The 24,896-nt window shown below is 41.2% G+C and overlaps 1 long non-coding RNA gene across 2 annotated transcripts in view; it reads right to left on the reverse strand.

Moving 5' to 3' along the window:
- LOC134344254 (uncharacterized) overlaps positions 1-24,896 on the reverse strand; it is a 132,702-nt gene that overhangs the window by 15,685 nt on the left and 92,121 nt on the right. The window contains exons 3-4 of one of the 2 annotated variants that reach the window (XR_010017401.1): positions 21,302-21,404; positions 11,552-13,934 (exon numbers count right to left, since the gene is read on the reverse strand). This is a non-coding gene — a long non-coding RNA (uncharacterized LOC134344254). Of the gene's footprint in view, positions 1-11,551; positions 13,935-21,301; positions 21,405-24,896 lie in introns of those variants that run through there. The other variant, XR_010017402.1, reaches the window with a different exon arrangement.

A 24,896-nucleotide genomic window follows, 5' to 3' on the forward strand; every position in this document is an offset into this window, starting at 1 on the left:
ACAGCTTGCAAGTGCACATGAGGACAAAGATCTTACTTTTTGGAGAAATTTCCTCTGGTCTGATGAACCAAAAATTGAATTGTTTGGCCATAATGACCATCATTATGTTTGGAGGAAAAAGGGTGAGGCTTGCAAGCCAAAGAACATCATCCCAACCACGAAGCGTGGGGGTGGCAGCATCATGTTGTGGGGTGCTTTGCTGCAGGAGGGACTGGTGCACTTCACAAAAGGAAGGAAAATTATGTGGATATATTGAAGCAACATCTCGACATTAGCCAGGAAGTTAAAGCTTAGTCGCAAATGGGTCTTCCAAATGGACAATGACCCCAAGCATACCTCAAAAGTTGTGGCAAAATTGCTTAAGGACAACAAAGTCAAGGTATTGGAATGGCCATCACAAAGCTACGACCTCAATCCGAGAGAAAATTTGTGGGCAGAACTGAAAAAGCGTGTGCAAGCAAGGAGGCCTACAAACCTGACTCAGTTACACCAGTTCTGTCTGGAGGAATGGAACAAAATTCCAGCAACTTACTGTGAGAAGGTTGTGAAAGGCGGCCCAAAACATTTGACCCTAGTTGAACAATTTAAAGGCAGTGTTACCAAATACTAACAATGTGTATGTAAACTTCTGGCCCACTGGGAAAGTGATGAAAGAAATAAAAGCTGAAAAAAATCATTTTCTCTATTATTCTGACATTTCAAATTCTTAAAATAAAGTAGTGATCCTAACTGACCTAAGAGAAGGAATGTTTTCTAGGATTAAATGTCAGGAATTGTGAGTTTAAATGTATTTGGCTACGGTGTAAGTAAAATTCTGACTTCAACTGTATGTCATCCAGGTAAACAAAAAGAAAATCTAAGTCTTTTAATACAGATTCCATCAGCTGTTGGAAAGTCTGTGCTGCATTTTTCAGCCTTAATGGCATGCACAGAAACTCAAAGAGGTCAAACGGTTATCACAGCCATTTTGGGAATGTCCTCCAAGCACACAAGACAGCTGTGGTGGCCCTGACTTTGGATAAAATTAATTTTCCAGCTAAGTATACTGGAAAGTCTTGGATGTGTGGGACTGGGTAACTATGGTGGGGGTGGGGTGGGGTCCTCGTCAAAGCCTTTGTTATCGCTACATGGGTGGCAACCACCATCGGACTTAGGGACCGTCTGAACGGGCAAAGCCCAGGGGCTATTTGACCAGGGTAGAATGCGAAATCTTTTCATGTTAACAAACTCAGCCTTCGCAATTGCCAGCTTTACTGGGTCCAGTCTAAGCATGGGCGTGACCTGGCAGGCTGTTTCTTTCAGGAAGAGTGAGATAAACCGGGATGGGGACTCCGGTGGAAGACTTGAACAAAGATGACGGTACAAATACACTGTTAAATACATTTGATTCTGTTTTTCTGAAGGAAGAAAAGGATTGGATTTATGAGGCATATTCAGACTTTGACAAAATTTCCAGAGACTGCTCAGAAATAAGGCCGATTATATTATTGACTTCGAACAAAAGTGCAGTCGCATGCGTAAATACAAAATGGAACTTCCTGATGCAGTAGTAGCTTTTAAATTTGAACAATAGAAACATAGAAAACATACAGCACAATACAGGCCCTTCAGCCAACAAAGCTGTGCCGAACATGTCTCTACCTTAGAACTACCTAGGCTTTACCCATAGCCCTCTATTTTTCTAAGCTCCATGTAGCCATCCAGGAGTCTTTTCCACCACCACCACCACTGCTGGCAGCCCATTCCACTCACTCACCACGCTCTGCGTGAAAAAAACTTACCCCTGACATCTCCTCTGTTCCTACTTCCAAGCACCTTAAAACTATGCCCTCTCATGCTAGTCATTTCAGCCCTGGGGAAAAGCCTCTGACTATCCACACGATCAATGCCTCTCATTATCTTGTACACTTCTATCAGGTCACCTCTCATCCTCTGTCACTTCAAGGAGGAAGGGCTGAGTTCACTCAACCTATTCTTATAAGGCATGCTCCCCAATCCAGGCAACATCCTTATAAATCTCCTCTGCACCCTTTCTGTGGTTTCCACGTCCTTCCTGTAGTGAGGCGACCAGAACTGAGCACAGTACTCCTAGTGGGGTCTGACCAGGGTCCTATACAGCTGCAACATTACCTCTTAGCTCTTAAACTCAATCCCACTATTGATGAAGGTGAATGGACCGTATGCCTTCTTAACCACAGAGTCAACCTGTGTAGCAGCTTTGAGCGTCCTATGGACTCGGACCCCAAGATCCCTCTGATCCTCCAAATTGTTGGACACTGCAAGTCTAGACATAAAAGACAGACATCTGGCATTAACCACATATGTAGAACTTACATTTGCATCTATGAAAGAGGATTTTTGGAGAAAAGTCCGCCAAGACAACAGTCGAAATTAGTTTGAGTCAGGAAACAGTATACTTCACTGAGCAGAAACAAGAGTAGAGCAAACATAGTTCCAGAGCAGTTAGTTAAGCCTGGCAGAAATCTGTAAAACAAGTACAGCAGGAGAATGAAATATGCGGTAGGACAAAGTGCTTACCACTGGGCAAGAAATTGTCCACATAGAAACGAACAAGTTAGGCTAACTGAAGAAAGTAATAAATCTGAAGATGTAGTAGAATGTCATATCATATTGTTTGCAAAGAAATCACTTACTAATGCAGATACATCTGAGAGAGATTTTGATGATAGAATCTCTAGGATCTGTTGCTATTGAATCAGCATGTACAGTGTGGAGAAAAATGACTTGAAAGCTACGTAGGTGAACTAAATCAGAATGAAGTGCATAAACTGGTGAACACAGATACACCCAGCAACAAAGCATTCAAAGTTGGAGATAGAAAAATTGTACATTCTACCAAAAAGAGTGAAAATTCCCACAAAAATAGGGCAGACAAAATATTACATCAAAGTGGAGGTGGTACAAGTGAACATTCCATTACTCTTGAGTAAAACTTCCCTAAAGAAAGCAGGGGCAGTACTGGATATGGAGAATGACCAAACAACAACATTTCAACAGCCAGTGCCTCTGGACATGCTGTGTGAACATTCTAAATAAAGACATTACTGAGAACCAATGTGAGAGTGAGGTACTGACTGTCACACAAAACATGACCATAGGTGAGAAACACAAAGTGTTGCTCAAGCTTCACAAACAGTCTGGACACACTTTGACTGACAGACTTCAGAAACCGCACAGGAGTTCAGGAAACAAAGGTGCATATTATTTTTCCATTCCAAAACAAATAATTGACAGCTGTGAGGCATGCCAAAAGTTTGGAAAACTCAAACCTAAGCCTGCTGTTTTCTTTATTTCAAAATATACTTTATTCAAAAATAAAATTATATACAATAAACCATTCAATAACTTTCCATCCTTTACCTACGTTTCCATTATAGCCTGTACATATCCATACTTATAGCCACCCACGTGGCACTCCAGTTGTTCACCTTACCACACCACTGTTGAGGGGTATACTTCCCGCCATCCGACCCCTCCCACTCCCATGGGTGAAGAAACCTATACCGTGGTCCTTCCCCATCAGGCCCTTGAGGTGGCTACACCGAGTTTCAGGGCATCCCTCAGCACAGACTCCTGCAGCCGACAATGTGCCAGTCGGCAGCATTCTCCCACGGACATCTCCATGTGCTGGTAGATCATCAAGTTTCGGGCCAACCAAAGAGCGTCTTTCACCGACTTGATGATCTGCCAGCAGCACCGGATGTTGGTCTCCGTGTGCGTCCCCGGGAACAGCCCGTAGATCAGAGAGTCGTCTGTTACGCAGCTGCTGGGGATGAAACGTGACACTAGCCCGTCCATCCTCCTCCACACCCTCTTTGCGAACTGACAGTGTGCGAAGAGTGGGTCACAGACTACTCCTCACTGCAGTCCTCCCGTGGGCAATGGGGTGTGGAGACAACGTTCCGGGTGTACAGGAGGGAACTGACTGGGAGGGCCCCTCTCACCACCAGCCAGGCGAGGTCCTGGTGCCTGTTGGTGAGATCTGGTGATAAGGCATTTTGTCAGATGAACTGGACAGCCTGCTCGGGGAAACACCCCACTGCGTCCATCATGTCCTTCTCCTACAGTGCCTGCAGGGTTGGTCTGCCACTAACATTGGAATACAATGAAACTGTAGCCGTAGACCTACTTGAACTGGAGCAAGGAGTGTGGTATCTCCACATCATTGTTGAGTTTTCACATTTCAGTGCTGGTAGCATTGTAAACACCAAGAGACTCTCAGATAAGTGTGCATGGCCCACCTCGGAAAGTATTCAGTGATAATGGTGGCAAATTTAATACTGATGAACTCAGAGATATGGTGGAGAACTTTAACATTGAAACAGAGACAACAACGGCATACAGACCTTGGAGTAATGGACTTCTGGAGCGGTATAATCGAATGCTTACTGAAATAATGCTGAAGGTAAAGAAAACCGATGGCTGTGATTGGAACACAACCCTGGACTGACCCTTGTGGCAAAGAAACCATGCACAATGTACTTGGCTATAGCCTATACCAATTGGTGTTTGGCCAGAATCCAAGCCTCCCCTCTGTACTGGTTGACAAGTCACCTGCTCTAGACGGCACTACAAGGAGTGAACGTGTCGGGTTACATTTCAGCACTGCATGCATCAAGGAAAGCTTTCACTGAAGCGGAGTGTTCAGAGAGAATTTAAAGAGCACTGAAGGCACAGGTCCATACTACAGATGACAAATATGAGACAGAGGACAAAGTGCATTATAAAAAGGACAGACTGTACATTATGAAAAGGTCCTGGAGTTGTCATTGGTCATGAGGGAGTTATGGTATTTGTGAGACATGGAGGTACATATGTGAGAGAGATTCATTCCAGACTTAGTAAAGCACAAACTGAAGAGAATCCATGGAGAATGACACAAAAAATGAAAAGCACTTTCAGATACATCACATAACACAGAGAGTGCAGCACAGGACCCAACGGAGTTGCTCAACTGTGACACAAACAGTGCTGATGTGACTGCAGCTGGAGACTCAACAGACATGCCAGGACAGAAATCATCACAAGTACAAAAATCATGGAAATTTGAGTTTTAAGACACTGGTATATTTATATTAACACGGATGCAGTGGAATAAAGTATTTGTTATTATAACGTTGTTTCTTTTCAGACCTCGTGCAATGGTGGTTCCTGATATTGAACGGGTTTGAGAAATTTTGCTGATTGCTGAAGGGCTTTTAGATACCAAATTGTTAACCAGGAAATGTATTACTTTGTACACTCTTTGCAAATAGCTGCTTTCAAAACAGGTTTGGTTGATCTCCTGATTTTCAAGATCACTGCTTATAAAATTTTGAAATTATTTTGAGTGTGAACTTTGCAATAATAGGTTTCAATGGGTACATTTAATGTCAGAGAAATGTATACAATATACAGCCTGAAATTCTTTTTCTTCACAAACATCCATGAAAACAGAGGAGTGACCCAAAGATTGAATGGTAGTTAAACGTTAGAACCTCAATGACCCCACCCCCCACTCCCACCAGCAAAAAAGCCACGTCCTTGGGATATCAAAAAGCAGCCATCGTGAGGCCCTGAGAGTGGATCCCATTCTTGCAAAGAACCAAAGTCAGAGTATGACTCCAGGTCAGGGTCTTCAAAAGAACCTTGAAAAGGAAAAAAATAGAGATATCAAAGATAGAAATAGAGCTGTTTCTGAAGATGAAAGCAAAGGAGTCACTGTTTAGCACCATCATCACTTCACTTTGCTCCTCTGACAAGCAATTAAAGGTGATTATCTGATTTTGATTGCCAAAACTAACTAATGTGTTAATGCCAAACACCAAAATAAGATTTTCTTTTGTTTAAACAACTTTACTTTCTCCGTTCAAATTCAGTACATGAGGGCTGCCATCTTCTGACCTACAATTCCCCTCTGACCCCTCACATGTATGCCCATAGTGGGGAGAGTGTGCATCCCCACTTTCTCTCACTAAAAGATCCTTTTGATCAAGCTCACAAATTAAAAAAACACATTTCTATGCCAGTTAATAAATAAAGCCATCATTTGGACCTTAAACTCAGGCTATGAGCAAGGAGCAGTACTGAAGCTTTCACTCTGTGGACGACCTGATAATTGAGCAGTCAACAAGCTGGACCAAGGTATCATATCAGAGGGATCGGAGCTCATCTAAGAAAGCATAGGCATTAAGTGCCAATGGGTTAAAGTGCTTGTGGAAATGTAGATGATAATTGGATAATCTGGAGAAACTTCTGAAATGCCCGGTTCGCTGCCGCTGCTACTGTGCGATTGACAATCTCTGGAGGGAAGGCCCCAAATCCTCGGCTTTTCCTATTGCTGGCGGCCGGGACTGGGGTCGAAGCACTCGGCACAAATGGTGGTCGGTGCTCAGTGTTGGAGGGCTGGTCGGAGGCTCAAAGTTTTCGGACGACTCAGAGTCGGACTGTGGCCAGGTGCTTCCAGGATGCTGCATCGTCAAGTTTGCGGCGCTGGTAGCTCATGGCAGGGAGAGTTTTCTTCCTTCTCCCGTCTGCGTGAGATGATGGGACTTATGAGAGACTTTGAACTTTTTTTTTTACCGTGCCCATGGCCTGTTCTTCATCAAGTTATGGTATTGCTTGCACTGTTGTAACTATATGTTATAATTATGTGGTTTTTGTCAGTTTTTCAGTCTTGGTCTGTCTTGTGTTTCTGTGATATCACATCGGAGGAACATTGTATCATTTCTTAATGCACTAAATGACAATAAAAGAGGACTGTGTGTCCTCATAATCTAATCTAATCTAATTGCCCTCAACGTGGAGCATTTCTGGCCTCCCAAAACAAAAAATTTCTTGGTGTGCATTTTGAGTAACCTCCAGCAGCTCAGCCAAGATATGCTAATTAAGTTACTCACTCAACTTGAACTTCAAGATTGTGCTTGGGAGTTGTAGTTGTTTGTTACTCATCCATTATAATGTGTCCTGATAAATAAATCAGTATTCTAAGGATGTCCAAGGGCTAACAAGGATGCTACCTGTATTTTGAACTGTGCCAGATCAATCTTCCAGTGAGAAATGGACAAATAACAACAAAATAATGGTGAAATGCATTTCCTATGAAGGCTTTGTTTTCTTTCAGAAGTCCTGTGTGTGGCTAACCCACAATATCAGTCAATCATATTCAATATACAATTTTCGGTAATTTTGCTGTACTGATGAACATCTGTTCTGATTAAATGAAAATGTGGAGAAATATATACTGAATGACCCCTGTGATTTTGCTCAAAGTTAAAATTAAGTCCAAACTCTTTCAAAAATGCATGATTATCACTATCAATTTTATCCGTAGACAAAGCATATTTGATTTAGTTAACTATTATTATTACTAATTAATTTTTAATATGCTTCAATTAAGAAATTTGGGTAATAAGTATTTGCAACAATAGAATTTCTTTAAATAAATACATGTTAGTAGGGAAGTGGTGTTAGGTAAATTGAAGGGATTGAAGGCAGATAAATCCCCAGGGCCAGATGGTCTGCATCCCAGAGTGCTTAAGGAAGTAGCCCAAGAAATAGTGGATGCATTAGTGATAATTTTTCAAAACTTGTTAGATTCTGGACTAGTTCCTGAGGATTGGAGGGTGGCTAATGTAACCCCACTTTTTAAAAAAGGAGGGAGAGAGAAACTGGGGAATTATAGGCCGGTTAGCCTAACGTCGGTGATGGGGAAACTGCTGGAGTCAGTTATCAAGGATGTGATAACAGCACATTTGGAAAGCGGTGAAATGATCGGACAAAGTCAGCATGGATTTGTGAAAGGAAAATCATGTCTGACGAATCTCATAGAATTTTTTGTGGATGTAACTAGTAGAGTGGATAGGGGAGAACCAGTGGATGTGGTATATTTGGATTTTCAAAAGGCTTTTGACAAGGTCCCACACAGGAGATTAGTGTGCAAACTTAAAGCACACGGTATTGGGGGTAAGGTATTGGTGTGGGTGGAGAATTGGTTAGCAGACAGGAAGCAAAGAGTGGGAATAAACGGGACCTTTTCAGAATGGCAGGCGGTGACTAGTGGGGTACCGCAAGGCTCAGTGCTGGGACCCCAGTTGTTTACAATATATATTAATGACTTGGATGAGGGAATTAAATGCAGCATCTCCAAGTTTGCGGATGACACGAAGCTGGGTGGCAGTGTTAGCAGTGAGGAGGATGCTAAGAGGATGCAGGGTGACTTGGATAGGTTGAGTGAGTGGGCAAACTCATGGCAGATGCAATTCAATGTGGATAAATGTGAAGTTATCCACTTTGGTGGCAAAAATAGGAAAACAGATTATTATCTGAATGGTGGCCGATTAGGAAAAGGGGAGGTGCAACGAGACCTGGGTGTCATTTTATACACCAGTCATTGAAAGTGGGCATGCAGGTACAGCAGGCGGTGAAAAAGGCGAACGGTATGCTGGCATTTATAGCGAGAGGATTCGAGTACAGGAGCAGGGAGGTACTACTGCAGTTGTACAAGGCCTTGGTGAGACCACACCTGGAGTATTGTGTGCAGTTTTGGTCCCCTAATCTGAGGAAAGACATCTTTGCCATAGAGGGAGTACAAAGAAGGTTCACCAGATTGATTCCTGGGATGGCAGGTCTTTCATATGAAGAAAGACTGGATGAACTGGGCTTGTACTCGTTGGAATTTAGAAGATTGAGGGGGGATCTGATTGAAACGTATAAGATCCTAAAGGGATTGGACAGGCTAGATGCGGGAAGATTGTTCCCGATGTTGGGGAGGTCCAGAACGAGGGGTCACAGTTTGAGGATAGAGGGGAAGCCTTTTAGGACCGAGATTAGGAAAAACTTCTTCACACAGAGAGTGGTGAATCTGTGGAATTCTCTGCCACAGCAAACTGTTGAGGCCAGTTCATTAGCTATGTTTAAAAGGAAGTTAGATATGGCCCTTGTGGCTACAGGGGTCAGGGGGTATGGAGGGAAGGCTGGGTTCTGAGTTGGATGATCAGCCATGATCATAATAAATGGCGGTGCAGGCTCGAAGGGCCGAATGGCCTACTCCTGCACCTATTTTCTATGTTTCTATGTTTCTATACTACAAGCAGTAATATTACCAGGTAACACACACAAATTGCTGGAGGAACTCAGCAGGTCAGGCAGCATCTATAGAAAAAAGTCGACATTTCAAGCCAAAACACTTCAGCAGAACTGGAGACACAAAGTTGAGGAGTAGATTTGAAAGGTGGGGGAAGGGGAGAGAGAAACACCAGGTGATAGGTGAAACTTGGAGGGGGAGGGATGAAGTAAAGAGCTGGGAAATTGATTGGTGAAAGAGACAGAAGGCCATGGAAGAAAGACAAAAAGGGGGGAGGAGCACCAGAGGGATGCTATGGGCAGGTAAGGAGATAAGGCAAGGGAGGGAAAAGGAGATGGAAAGTGGTGAAGGAGGGGTGGGGGGCATTACCGGAAGTTGGAGAAATCAATATTCATGCCATCAGGTTGGAGGCTATCCAAACCGAATACAAGGTGTTGTTCCTCCAACCCAAGTGAGGGCTTATCACAAGAGTGGAGGAGGCCATGGATGGACATATCGGAATGGGAATGGGAAGTGGAATTAAAATGGGTGGTCACTGGGAGATCCCACTTGTTCTGGCAGACAGCATAGATGCTCGGCAAAGCAGTCTCCCAATCTACATCAGGTCACCCTTCATTTCTTTAACATATAACAACCATATATAACCATGCTTAACATCCAGAAACCTACTGTATAAATCTTGTTTCAAATAACCCCAACTCCTCCCAATGGCTCCAAAAGTTTGGAGAAGAAATCTCCCCTCATCTATGTCCTAAATGGCGTACATACCTTGTCAGAGAAGGTGGCATTTGGTTCTGGGCACCTCAGCTTGGGGAAAAAAACATCCCTGTATTCACCCTTTCAAGCCTTGTAATAGTTTTAAAGTTGAAGTTAGATAACCTACCATCCTTATAAATCCTAAACAATACAGGCATGGTCCCTTCAATTTTTCCATATGTTGCAAATCCATAAAACCTTGGTTAGTTCACACTTGGTGTGTAGTGTTCAGATCTGGTCACCTCATTAGAGGAAAGATGTAGAAAATGTAGCGGTGGTACAGAGGAGATCTACTAGGATGCTGCCTAGGTTAGAGAGAATGTCTTACAAGGATAGTTGAGCATGCTAGAGGCAACTTGATAAAGGCGTACAAGATAAGAGGCATAGATTGAGTAGATAACCAGAGACTTTTTCCCGGGGTGGAAATGGCTAAATGGCTAATATCAGGAGTGATAGGAAGAAAATAACAGTGGATGTCAGAAGTAAGTTTGTTTTTTTTCTTTAACACAGTGAGTGGTGGGTGCAAGGTATGCCCAGCCAGGATTGTTGAAGAGGCAGAAACATTGGGGATATTTGAAAAGCTCTTAGGTGGGCACATCAATGATAGAAAAATTGGAGGACGACATAGGAGGGAGCCGGCTGGTGGCGTGGTGGCATCAGCACTGGACTTTGGAGCAAAGGCTCACGAGTTTGAATCCAGCCGGCTCCCTTGCACGCTTTCCAGCCATACTGGGTTGAGTGTCGAGCTCGCAATTCGGCCTTGTAAAAATAAGAAAGGCTGCTAAAAAAACGCTGTCATGACGGTGTCCCAAAGACTCCGCTCGGAGTTAAGGACTTTCTTTCTCTTCAAATAGGAGGGAAGGGTTAGACTGACATTAGAGTAGGTTAATAGGTTGGCACAATATTGTGGGCTGAAGGGTCTGTACTGTGATGTAGTGTTCCATATTTATGTTCTATGGGACGGCACGGTAGATAGCACAATGCTTTACAGTAGCAGCAACCCATGTTCAATTCCCACCGCTGCCTGTAAGGAGTTTGCACGTTCTCCCTGTGGCCATGTGGGTTTCATCCCACAGTCCAAAGTTGGTAGGTTAATTGGTCATTGTAAACTGTTCCCTGATTAGGCTAGGGTTAAACCGCGGGATTTCTGGGCAGCGTGGCTAGAAGGGCCAGAAGGGCCTTCTCTGCTTTGTACCTAAATAAATTTTTTTTAAAACCTTCATCACAGGAACCAGTCCAGGTAAACTACCTTCACACCTCTTTGATGGCAAAATGACCGAAAATGAATTTAGCAAGGGGAAAGTGACATTTTAGATCAAGCTTCTATAAATCAAGAGGAAGTAATTGATGCTTTAGCAGGATTAAAGGTGGATAAATCCCCTGGGCTGGATGAAGGTAACTCAGATCTTCCTGTTGCCTGTTATTCCAATTCTTCAGCACATGCTCAATACAGAATTCCTGATGCAAGCTTGAAGAACTTTCTTTTATTTTCCACCTGGGTCCTTCGGTTCATATTCATGCCACTTGCTGTACCGATTTACACTAAATCATTTCCATGCCTTAGGTCCACAAACTTCTGTGCCTTGGCAATTCTAATGCTTGTTTAGCTGTTTCATAAAAATTGTGAGTGTATCTGACTCCACCACCGCTCCAGACAGCACATTTGATTGCAACTACCCTGCTTGGGAAAAAAAAAATCCTGTTAGGGAGTAAATATAGCAGATATTAACTCAAACAAGAACCAAGCATCAGTTCTGTAAATGTAAATAAGTTCAGGAAGTTTGCCATCAGCCTTCAGTTTTTTTTCGTAAATTGCAAGCAGTAAATTCAAATTAAAAGCACAGGTTGCTCCACAGACTGAGAGATTGCACATACCAAATGTTAAAACAATGGGGTTGTATTAATTGGATTGCATCCAACCAGGCAACATGGGCTAAGTTATTTCCACCATTGTGATTTGAGTGCAAGCTAGCAGACCAGATGGATATTGTCACTTACCATATCAAACATGGTCACAGATATAGGTCATCAATAGTTTCTGTGTACTTACCATATTTGCGGACTCTGAGACAGCTTTGACAACATTAACTTTGGGTGTCTAGCTCTCTGTCATCAAAAAATTTTAGAATATTTGTGTTAATCAGTTTTTCCCAAAGGCGTTTGGACTATCAAAGGTGTTGAATCAATTACAATGTGCTTCCACTATGTATCTGAAAGGAACCATTTTTTAAGCCAAAGTATTGAAGTAAACAATGCCATTGTAACTACTAAAATTGTATTGAATCACCTACTATTACTTTTGATCTTAAAGGTATAAAAATGTAATGTACCTTTGGGTTTGTGACCCTCTACCGAGAATGTCTCCAGAATGATGCCTGATCGTTGTGCTGAATAAAGACTACTATATCACCAGCTTCAGTGTCTCTCCAGTGATTTAGATCACAGTCACAACATCTTGCATAGATTCCCTCTGAATCTCCTAGCTCTCATGTTAAACCTTTTTGCATTTTGTACAATCTTCCAGACTCAGGTAGCAGAAGTTGGAGAATTCAATACTGCTTCTTTTGTCCGTCGAAAATTAGCCATTTCTGGTGTAAGTCACATTGACTTAGTTTTTCTTTGATCAATTGCACAGTGTGGCCAGCTGGGCATGTCCTACAGTTCTATTTTCACATCCTTTATGCTCCTTTGTTTGTGTTCTCACTCACTTTGTAATTGCCCTCAACACAACATTTTTGTTCAACTTCTCTCCCTCCAATCACCCCTAATAACCTTCTTAGAAAATTACCTCTATAATATATCCTCAAGGCCAACCATGCTTCAGACTATCAAAGGCACTCCCTTTGTCCCATCAGTCTGTGCCACCATCCTGCAAATTAAAAACTAACTTGTTTTCTCTCAATATTATTTATGAAAACAAAAATAAGACTTTTAACCAGAATTTTTTTTGTTTTTCTTTTTTAGGATGCTGCCTGATATTTTATTTAGATACACAGTAGAAATGTTTTTGTTTTGCTTTCTGTGTTTAGCACAGCAATACTTTTTTAATGTTGGGTAAGGTAGGATTAACTCCATTAATATTACTAAACCAATCTCCACCTTCAAATATTGCTTAAGTGCACTGATGATAGGCGAAAATCTGAACCAAAGGTTGTAAACTGTTTTCTTTATAAATTCTTGTGCCAAGTTTGCTAATACCTGTTATATCTATTTTCTTATTATTTTACTCCTAGAAATGTCATAAACTTTGTTTATATAAAGCTTGGTTTCGGGAGTACTTTTTCAATAAAATCCTCCTTCACGAAGAACAGCCATCCAGTAAACCAGTGGACTAGACATATTCTGTTAAGTTCGAACAACTAATCACAGAGCACATCCATATGTTTGCCATACAGCGTCGATATCAGAATATTTGAGTTAATTACACAGCAAGCATTATTGACTACATATAAGTGCTCTGCAATAACAATTTTCAAAGATACATTATCCTCTTGAGCATCTCTTAAATTAAGCATACAGATATATTGAAATTGGGACTGACATACTTTAAAGCTATCACATAAGGTAAAAAGATAAATCAAAAATCAGGAATGTCTTATCTCATTGATAAGAAGTTCACTCATAGTCACCAATTGATTTACTTTTTATACATTGCTCATTCTTTGCATGAAGAAAAAATTGTTCTCACTGTTGTCTAATCACATCTGCCTTTCCATGGTTTAAATTGTCGCCCTCAAGTTAAATGTAAAATTTTAATGAACTGAGCACAAACTCAACTTCTCTATATAATTAACTAACTTATAATTTGCCTACAGTCAAGGGCACTTTAGAAAATGATGAAGCTATCATCCTTGCAATGGGTTTCTGAATCATATTGTTCTAACCTCTGACATTGTCATTTAGTGTTGCTGCTGTGTTGTCATCCTATAGAATGAGAATTGAAAGACTTTATCAAAGAATGCTTTATTCAAAAACAGTTAATAAAATAAGTATTTTTCTGCTCCTGAGGTATTAATAAAAATTCTTCAGTTACATGTCCTTTCTTGTGAAATGGTCTGCTTTTCTTCGTCACAACTTTTCATTACACTGACACCTGCCAAAAATAGATTTTTTTGCAATTTTAACAATACACTGTTTCAAACTTATCAGACCCGTGTATCAGCCTTTTAACCCAAGTGCATAATGTCCAAGCAAGAATTTTACTTCTACTTGCAGGAAAATGTGCAGATAAGGAGTTAAAAATTAAGCACTTCATTTACCAAGTCAAATATCATCTAACATTTAGAATTAAAATGTAATGTAGAATCAATATGCACTTCAAGAGATTGGGGAAATAACTATTCACAATTCATTATTAGAAGGATAGTAACAAAATCTCTGATGAAAATATAAAATGAAATAACAATGTATGACAGTAAAAATGTGAATTAAAATTCATCTGTATACTCAGGTCGTAAAATTGTAGGCCGTATCTCGGGTAATGATGAGTTTGAGTACAAAGAGGAAATTAAGAACCTGGTGGCATGGTGCAAAGACAATAACCTATCCCTCAACATCAGCCAGATGAAGGAATTGGTTGTTGACCTCAGAAGGAGCAGCGGACCACACAACCCCATTTACATTGGTGGTGCGCTAATGGAACAGGTCAAAAGCTTTATGTTCCTCGGGGTCAGTATCACAAATGACCTGACTTGGTCCAACCAAGCAGAGTCCACTGCCAAGAAGGCCCACCAGCACCTTTACTTCCTGAGAAAGCTAAAGAAATTTGGCCTGTCCCCTAAAACCCTCACTAATTTTTTATAGATGCACCGTAGAAAGCATTCTTCTAGGGCGCATCACAACCTGGTATGGAAGTTGTCCTGTCCAAGACTGGAAGAAGCTGCAGAAGATCACGAACACAGCCCAGCACATCACACAAACCAATCTTCCATCCTTGGACTCACTTACTCACTTTACACTGCATGGTGTCGGAGCATTAATGCCAGGATAATCAAGGACACGACCCACCCAGCCAACACACTTTTCATCCCTTTTCCCTCCAGGAGAAGGCTCAGGAGCTTGAAGACTCGTACAGCCAGATTTGGGAACAGCTTCTTTCCAACTGTGATAAGACTGCTGAACGGATCCTGACTCGGATCTGGGCCGTACCCTCCAAATATCTGGACCTGCCTCTCGGTTTTTTCGTACTACCTTACTTTCCCTTTTCTATTTTCTATTTATGATTTATAATTTAAATTTTTAATATTTACTATTGATTTGTACTCCAGGGAGTGTGAAGCGCAGAATCAAATATCACTGTGATGATTGTACGCTCTAGTATCAATTGTTTGGTGACAATAAAGTAAAGTAAAAGTCTGAAGCTTTTGGCTGATCCATCGCTCAAGCGAGGCCCATGCTTGGCTGAGGTCTTTCCAAGACCATCTTTTAAGCTTTACAATCCATATGTAAATGGAAAGAGACAAGAGGAGGAGGTGGACTGGTGCAACAAAAAGATTTGATTTCTAATTCTGCTTCTCCTGACCATTAGTTTAACTTCTACTTGAATTGAAAAAGCTGGATGCATCCAAGCAGAAGTAGCTTCAAAATGTCAAGGCTACTATCATCCTAAGGTCATGAGACCAGCAGGTAGAATATGTGATGGCTTCAGGTAGGATGTCATTTTACAGCCATAATTTTTAGGTAATATTAAGTATGAAGGAAGCCATGGCTGGTGGACTAGAGAAGGTCTGTCAACGTTAACAAACAGCAGGGAAGTTCAGGTCTCATTGCGACCAAGAGGAACATGACTGCCTCCTCTCGGCTGCAGTTCAGAGCTGAAGCTGACCAACAACGCACCCTGCACAGTCACTGAGCTGCAACAGCAAAATCTATTTGATTACTGCAAATGTTAAAAAGCCCCAATTTACAGAACAACTGAGTGAGGCCTTGCTATCACCACAAGCAGCAGTATCGATTTGAGGCATACTGCCTGTTCATTACCTATACAGAGTGAAGACTAGTCTTTTCATGTATCGTGGTAAGAAAGATACACTAACATTAATTCAAAGTAAAAGTTTTATATAAATCAAAGTGCAATTATATAATATTAGTTACTATTACTTAACTACCAGTGAAAGGAGAGATCACAAGTTGAGGAGTGTTCCCTAGATATTCATAAGCGAATGGAACGTTAGCATCACACATATGCCAGCAAAGCAGTGAGCCTAGTTGATGTCCCAACAATGCCTCAACTGGGATAACCAAGCAAAGGCTAGTGAGCATGTAACTGGAAGAGAAGTTATCGAACCAAAAAGCAATATCTTATAGTTTAGTTAAAAAATTACCAAATATCAAAAAAATACAAAAAAGATAAATCCACAGATAATTTGTAATCAATACTCTTAACATGCCTTCTGAGCAATGAACATTGCCACAACATCTCAGATATAAGACCATAAGATATAAAAGCAGAATTAGGACATTTAGCCTATCGAACATGTTCCACCATTTCATCACGGCCGATCAAAATTTCCTCGGCCCCCAGTCTCCTGCCTTCTCCCCGTATCCTTTCGTGCCCTGACCAATCAAGAATCTATCAACCTCTGTCTTAAATATACACAAAAACTTGGTCTCCACAGCTTCCTGTGGAAAAGAATTCCACAGATTCACCACTCTCTAGCTAAGGAAATGCATCCTCATCTCTTTTCTAGAAGGACGCCCATCTTTTCAGAGGTTGTGCACTCTGGTCTTGGATTCTCCCACCATAGGAAACATCTTCTCCACATCCACTCTATCAAGGCCATTTACCTTTCGATAACTTTCAATGAGGTCACCCCTCATTCTACTGAATTTTAGTGAATACAGGTCCAGAACCATCAAATGCTCTTCATGTGACAAGCTGTTCAATCCTGGAATCATTTTTGTGAAGCCCTTTTGAACCCTCTCCAGTTTCAGCACATCCATTCTAAGAAAAAGGGCCCAAAACTGCTGTCTAGGTCCTTCTGCCTGCCCCTCCATCTACCTTCATATCATCTGCAAACTTTGCAACAAAGCCTTCAATTCCATCATTGACATATAATGTAAAAAGAATCAGTCCCAACACAAACCCCTATGAAATACCACTTGTCACCAGCAACGAACCAGAAAAGGCTCCCACTCTGCCTCCTGCCACAGCTGTATCCATGCCAAAATATTTCTCATAATACAATGGGTTCATAACTTGTAAAGCACCTTGTGTGGCACCTTGTCAGAGGCCTTCTGAAAATCCAAGTACAAAATATCAGCTGATTCTCCTTTGTCTACCCTGCTTGTTATTTCTTCAAATAATTCTGACAGATTTGTCAAGATTTTCTTTGAGGAAACCATGCTGACTATGATGTATTTTTATCATGTGCCTCCGAATGCCCAGAAACCACATTCTTAACAATCGACTTCCACATCTTCCCAACCACTAAAGACAGGTTAACTGGCCTATAATTGCCTTTCTTCTGCCTCTCTCCCTTTTTGAAGATTGAGGTGACTTTTTCAATTTTCCAGCCTTCTGGAAGCATCCAGTACCTAGTGATTCTTGAAAGATCATTATTAATGCCTCCACAATCTCTTCAGCCATCTCTTTCAGAACCCTGGGATGTATACCATCTGATCCAGTTGACTTATCTACATTCAGACCTTTTACTTTCCCAAGAACCTTCACCCTAGTGATGACAACTTCATAACTCCTGACACCTGGAACTTCCACCATACTGCTAGTGTCTTCCACTGTGAAACTGATACAAAATACTTATTCAGTTTGTCTGCCATTTCCTTGTCCCCCATTACTACCTCTCCAGCATCATTTTCCAGCAGTCCGATATTCACTCTCACCTCTCTTTTACACTATGTATCTGAAGAAACTTTTGGTACCCTCTTTAATATTACTGGCCATCTTGCTTTCGTATTCCATCTTTACCTTCTTAATGACTTTTTCCAGTTGCCTTCTGTTGGTTTTTAAAAACTTCCCAATCCTCTAACTTCCCACTAGTTTTTGCTCTATTATATGCCCTCTCTTTGGCTTTTGTGTTGGCTTTGATTTCCCTTGTTAGCTTCTTGCTCTTTGGGATGTATATATCCTGTGCCTTTGATGCTCAGCCATCATCCCTGCCAGTGTTCTTTTCCAATCAATTTTGGCCATCTCCTCTCTCACGTCACTGTAATTCCCTTTACTCCACTGTAATACTGATACATCTGGCTATCTTCTCCTTCTCAAAATGTGGGGTAAATTCTGTCACATTATGATCACTTGTCCCTAAGCTCACTAATCAATTCCAGTTCATTACACAAAATCCAGTCCAAAATATCTGATTCCCTAGTGGGCTCAGCCACAAGCTGCTCTATAAAGCCATATCATAGGCGTTCTAGAAATTCCCCTCTTCGGATCCAACCCCAACCTAATTTTCCCAATTTACCTGCATATTGAAATCCCCCATGACCACTGTAACATTGCACTTTTGGCATGCATTTTCTATCTCCCATTGTACTTTGTTGACCACACCCTTACTACTACTGTTTGGGGGCCTGTATACATCTCTCATTAGGGTCTTTTTACCCTTACGGTTCCTTAGCTGCATCCACAATGATTCAACACCTTCTGGCCTGATGTCACCTCTTTCTGATGATTTCATTTCATTTTTTACCAACAGAGCAATGCCACCCCTGCTGCCTTCCTGCCCATCCTTTCAATAGAATGCATATCTTTGGACATTAAGCTCCCAGCTAGAATCTTCTTTCAGCCATGATTCAGTGATGTCTGTAACATCATACCTGCCAATCTTCAAATGTGTTACAAGTTCATCTACCTTATTCCATATGCTGCACACATTCAAATATAACACCTTTAGTCCTGAATTCACCTTTCGATTTTTGTCTGCCTTTTACACTGCAACTGATCCTGTAGACTGCAATTTTGCCCTATTATCAGCCTCTCCTTGTTAGGGGTCTCACTACACATTGCCTTTATTTGTAAACCAACTACCTCATCCTCAGCACTATCACTCTGGTTCCCTTCCCCTTACCTTCCCAAATGACTCCAGCCAACCTCCCCGCAAGTGTATCGGATATTGGACCCCCTCAGGTTCAGGTGTAATCCCTCCCTTTCGTACAGTTTGTAATCCTCCAGATGAGATCCCAATGACCCAAACACCTCAACTCCCGACCCCTACACCAGTTCCTCAGCTATGCATCCATCTGCCAAATCATCCTATTCTTCCCTCCACTGGCATGTGGCACAGGCAGCCATCCAGAAGTTACTAACCCGGAGGTCCTGTTTCTCAGCTTTCTATCTAGCTCCCTCAAATCTCTCTTCAGGGCCTCCTCACCTTGTCTACCTATGTCATTGGTGCCAATGTGTAGCAAAACGTCTGGCTGCCCACCCTTACCAGAAATTGCAGGGACCCTAGAAAAGATATTTAAATCATCCTTAGTGACAGGTGAGGTACCAGAGTTTTGGAGGATACCTAATGTTGTTCTGCTGTTTAAAAAAGGCTCCAATAATAAACTACGAAATTATAGGGGGACATCAATAGTGAGAAACTTTTTGGAAGGTATTCTAAGGGACCAGATATATGAGTATTTTGATTGACATGGATTAATTAGGGATAGTCAGCATGGCTTTATGCGTGGTAGGTCGTGTCTAACCTATTGCATAGAGTTTTTCAAGCATGTTACCAGGAAAATCGGTGAAGGCAAGGTGGTAGATGTTGTCTACATGAATTCAGCAATGCATTTGACAAGGTCCTGCATGGCAGACTGGTCAACAAGACGGTTGTCAACTGGCATTCAAAATGAGGTCATAAATTGGATTAGACATGACTTTGCAGGAGTAGCCCAGCGAGTGGTAGTAGATTGTTGCCTCTCTGACTGAAGGCCTGTGACTAGTGGAGTGCCACAAGGATCGATGTTGGGTCCATTGTTGTTTGTAATCTACTGAATATCAACTATCTAGATGACAATGTGGTTAACTGGATCAGCGAATTTGAGGATGACACCAAGATGGGGGGGTTGTAGTGGACAGATAGGAAGACAATCCAAATTTGTAGCAGGATGTGGACCAGCTGGAAAAATGGGCTAAAAAAAAAAATTGGCAGATGGAATTTAATGCTGACAAGGGTAAGGTGTTGCACTTTGGGAAAGCAAAGCAGGATAGGTCCCATACAGTAAATGACAGGGCATGAAAGAGAGCTGTAGAACAAAGGTATCTGGGAATATAGCTCCATAATTAATTGAAAGTGGCATTGCAGGTAGATAGAGTTGCAAAGAAAGCTTTAAGCACATTGGCCTTCATACATCAATGTATTGGGTACACGAGTTAGAATGATATGTTGAAGTTGTATAACAAGTTGATGAGACCTAATTTGAGTATTGTGTGCAGTTTTGGTCCCGTATCTACAGGAAAGATGCAAATGAGATTGAAAGAATACAGAGAAAATTTACAACAATATTTCTGGGACTGGAGGACCTGAGTTATAAGGAAAGATTAAATAGGTTATTCCCTATAGTATAGATGATTCAGGGAAGATTTGATAGAGGTATACAAAATTATGAGGGGTATTGACAGGGTAAATACAATCAGGTTTTTTCCACTGAGGTTGGTTGGGACTAGAATTAGAGGTCAAAGGTTAAGGCTGAAAGGTAAAATGTTTAAGGGGAACATGAGGGGGGACTCCTTCATTCATGGGTAGTGAGTGGAATGCACATCCAGGGTGCAAGTGGTGGATGACATTATAATATCAATGTTTAAGAAAAAGTTTGATGAGGCACATGGATGGGAGGGGTATGGAGGGCTATGGTCTGGTGCAGGTCGATGGGAGTAAGCAGATTAAATGGTTCAGCATAGACTAGATGGGGCAAAAGGCCTGTTTTTGTGCTGTAGTTTTCTATGACTATGACAACCGCTTCCATTGGTGCTGGGTTGGGGGAGAGGAGGTGGGGTAAAATATAACGGGCTATAAAGCTTCGTAAATCACTGGTTGTACTGTGCAGAGATCTGTTTGCTTCACTCTAGGAAGGACAGGACTACACTGCAAGAGGAGGTTTATCAGGACGTTGTTGAAGTTCGAGCACCTGGATAAACTGTGTTTGCTCGTCTCGGTGTTGAGAGAAAACTACAGAGCACAGTTTAAGGTGGGGGATAAAAGGTTTAGAGGGAATCTGAATTAGGGACTTTTTACCCAGCGTATGGTTGGAATCTAGAATGCATTATATGTATTGATGGTGGAGGCAGACACTCTTACAACATTTAAAGAGTATCTAGAAGAGCACGTGAATCATGAATACTTTGAAGGCTAGGGCCCAAGTCCTGGAAAGTGGGATTAATATGGATAGATACCTAAAGGTTAGGATAAACATGGTGGGCTGAAGGGCCCATTTCTGTTTTGCATGGCTGGAAGAGTCAAATTTCAAGTGCCAATGTTGAAATGCAAAAGTCAAAGATGAGATGCATCATACCTTCCACTCTACTTCAAGTCTGGTGGCACAGCCTTAGCATATTGAGTTGAGAGCTTCAATGCAGTTTCCATCCAGCCGCTCAGCTTGATACTAGGGATAGCTGCTGCAAAAGATACAAATTCATTCTATTTAATAAGTTGCAAATCTATTAAAAAATCTTAAGTATGTGTATTCCATATTTTACACTACATAAATCTCTGTAATTTCTGTTTTAATTGAATTACAATTGAATTTCTATAAACTTGAAATGTTTCTGCCAATCTAATAAATTTTAAAACTATCATCTATGACATTTGGTAGCAATGAGCACTTAAAATGACTCCAGGGCAATGTTTTCACATGAGAAAACTGAAATCTGTTGCACTTTGGTTTTGCATAAGCTTCTAAGCTAGATGGCTTGGAGCCTCTTAAGGCACATTTGAAGATGTGCATTAACCAGCAGGGACTGCAGTATTGCAGGGAAATTGCTTTCTATACATTTTGGAATGCAGTCAAAGATACATCTTTTTTTTGCTTTACCATTTTAAATGTCTTTTTTGAATTACAACATAGATTAGTTAATACCACCCAAACAGGTTGAAACCTTGTTTCCTCAATTAAATGTTTTGCAGTATAATGCAATACTATCTTCAGCTGATAATAGAAATATCTGCACTTATACTTTATTAAAAATAACTATTCCAGTTCTTTTGAGACCTCTGCCCTGGAAGAACAAAAGAATTAGTCATCTAATTTTGAGCATTTTGAAAACAATGTTTTGTACATATTCATTTGCTTTAGTCACTACAAAAACTTTGGGACCTGACGAAACACTGAAATGTACTGCGTGAAAAAAATCTTAATTTATACATGTAACAAAGATGGTTAAAAACACCTGGATGGAAGTGATAACATGCTTCATTTTGAGTGCCTAATATCTGTTACAGGAAGACACAGATACATGTATAAATTATACATTATTTTAAGACTTTTTTCATGCAATGCATTTCGGTTGAGGACAATTCCTGCCACGTCCCTAAGGAGTTTGTAGATTCTCCCCTTGGCCTCATGGGTTTCCTCAAAAATGCACTGGTTGGTAGGTTCAATGTAAATTGTCCGGTGGTTCCATTGTTTTAGACGTGACAGAATGGGAGGTGTGGCGTTACTAGTCAGGAAAATATCACAGCAGTGCTCAGTTAGGACAGACTGGAGAACTCATCTAGTGAGGCTTTATGGGTGGAACTGAGGAATAAGAAAGGTATGACCAGGTTAATTGGGCTATATTATGGACCACTCAACAGTCCAAGAAATTTAGAGGAAAAAATTTGCAGAGAGATTGCAGACTGTTGTAAGAAACACAAGGTTGTTACACGAGGTGATTTTAACTTTCCGCATATTGACTGGGACTCCCATACCGTAAAAGGACTAGAGATGGGGCAAAGTTTGTTAAATGTGTTCAGGAAAGTTTCTTTAATCAGTACATAGAAGTCCCAATGACAGAGTGTTTGATACTTGATCTGGTTTCAGGGAATGAGACAGGGCAGGCGAGAGAAGCTTATGTGAGGGAACTCTTTGCACCTAGTGATCATAATGCCTTAAGTTTCAAAGTAAATATGGGAAAGGATAGGTGTGGTTCATGGCTTTAGTGTGGTAGGTCATGTCTAATCAATCTTACGGAGTTTTTCTGAGGAAGTTACCAGGAAAGTTAATGAAGGCAAAGCAGCTGATGTTGACTTCATGGACTTCAACAAGCATTTGACAAGGTAGCGCATGAGAAGTTGGTCAAGAAGGTTCAGTCACTCGGCCTTCAAGATGAGGCCTTGTGGGAGAAGCCAGAGAGTGGTAGTCGATGGTTGCCTAACAGGTTAGAACTTTATTCCCTAGGACATAGAAGATTGAGTGGAGATTTGATAGAGGTATACAACGTTTTGAGAGGTATACATAGATAGTTTAAGTGCAACCAAACTTTTTCCACTGAGGTTGGAGGGGACTATGACTAAAGGGCATGGGTTAAGGGTGAATAGTGTAAAGTTTAAGGAGAATATGAAGGAAAGCTTCTTCACTCAGAGGACTGTGAGAGTGTGGAATAAGCTGCCAGCACAAGTGGTGCACGCGAGTTCGAGTTCAACGTTTTCAAGACATTTGGATAGCTAAGTGGATTATAGGGATCTGGAGGGCTATGGAGGAGAAGGCAGTTTAAATGGTCCGGCATGGACAGATGGGCCGAAGGGCTTGTTTCTGTGCTGTACTTTTCTATGACTCTATTAGGCTAGGGATTAATTAGATTTACAGCATCCGCACATTTCCTCTTTTGTTTTAAATTAGACGTTACATGGCGCACAGCTCAAAGGGACGGAAGGGCCTATTCGGTGCTGTATCTCAATAGATAAAATAAATCATGAAATCAGTCAGAATTACTTGAAACTGGCAACTGAATGGAGGTTCAGTCAACTGGGAGTTCAGGGATGCTGCTTGGTTCATTTATTATTCCAAAAGAATAGCACAATCCACAAATAAGCATGTAAATGCTGACGTCTTTTGAAGAATGGAATCTAACTAAAAAGAGAATATGGCTTTAAGGCTATCAAGCAACTGCTTATTTCCCTTGACAGCTCATATCTACTCTGACAAAGACAGCGTTAGTTTTAAGATTAGGAGCACTTTTCATAAGAGCTTCCTTCCAAGAATCTTTGCAAAGCTGACATGTTATTTTACCAAAACGTGGAACTTTGGAGAAGCTGACATCCAATGAACTGGTTTATCACTTTTCATCCAGGTATGTCAGCTCAAATAAGTTTACTGCCGTTGAATGTGCCTGTGCTTTTTCCCAAGCTTCAGTATCAATCTTTTTGGAACACATAGAAAATGAGTTGTGGAAGAGAGGATGAGGTACAGTCAAAAGAGAAAATGCAGACTTGATTTGTATTACAAGGGGTGATTGATATGTTTGTGGCCTAAGGTAGAAGGAGTCAATTTTAGAAAACCTAGCACATTTATTTTTCGACACAGTCCCTTCCTACATTTACACACTTAGTCCAGCGGTCGTGGAGCATACGGATCTTGGACCTCCAGAAAGTGTCCACAGCAGGGGTGATTAATAAGTTCGTGGCCTAGGGTAGAAGGATATGAGTTATACAGCTCTCGTTACATGCACATGCAGTTCAACTCTTTGAGTGATTATGCAGAAAGTTTGAAGTTAATAACTCATCTCCCCTGATGAGTTATTAACTGATCCCATTCCTCCTTCCAGTTATCTTTTTTCCATTATTTTCCTACTGTTGCTTATCTGCTTCGACTCTGAACAACTACCCTCAAAGTTCTTACCTTTATGTCCTTACACAATGAATTTCATGCTCAACATACTGTTCTTTTTTTTAAACCCCTCACCATTTATGTATCCTATACCCTGTCATCAGAATTCTAAATCCACATGGACATGACTGAGATGCTTATAACCAGTGCTACAATAATGGTCCCAGGAATTAACTTCCTGTAGACAACCCGCTCTTCCATTTACAGAAATCCATTCCTTCATGTGCAAACTTAACCTTGTCACAAGCTCTACCAATAAAGTAGGTGCCACTATTCATTGATGAACCATCCTCTGATTTTCAGG

Source organism: Mobula hypostoma, chromosome 3, assembly GCF_963921235.1.
Source record: "Mobula hypostoma chromosome 3, sMobHyp1.1, whole genome shotgun sequence".
Classification (NCBI taxonomy): domain Eukaryota; kingdom Metazoa; phylum Chordata; class Chondrichthyes; order Myliobatiformes; family Myliobatidae; genus Mobula; species Mobula hypostoma.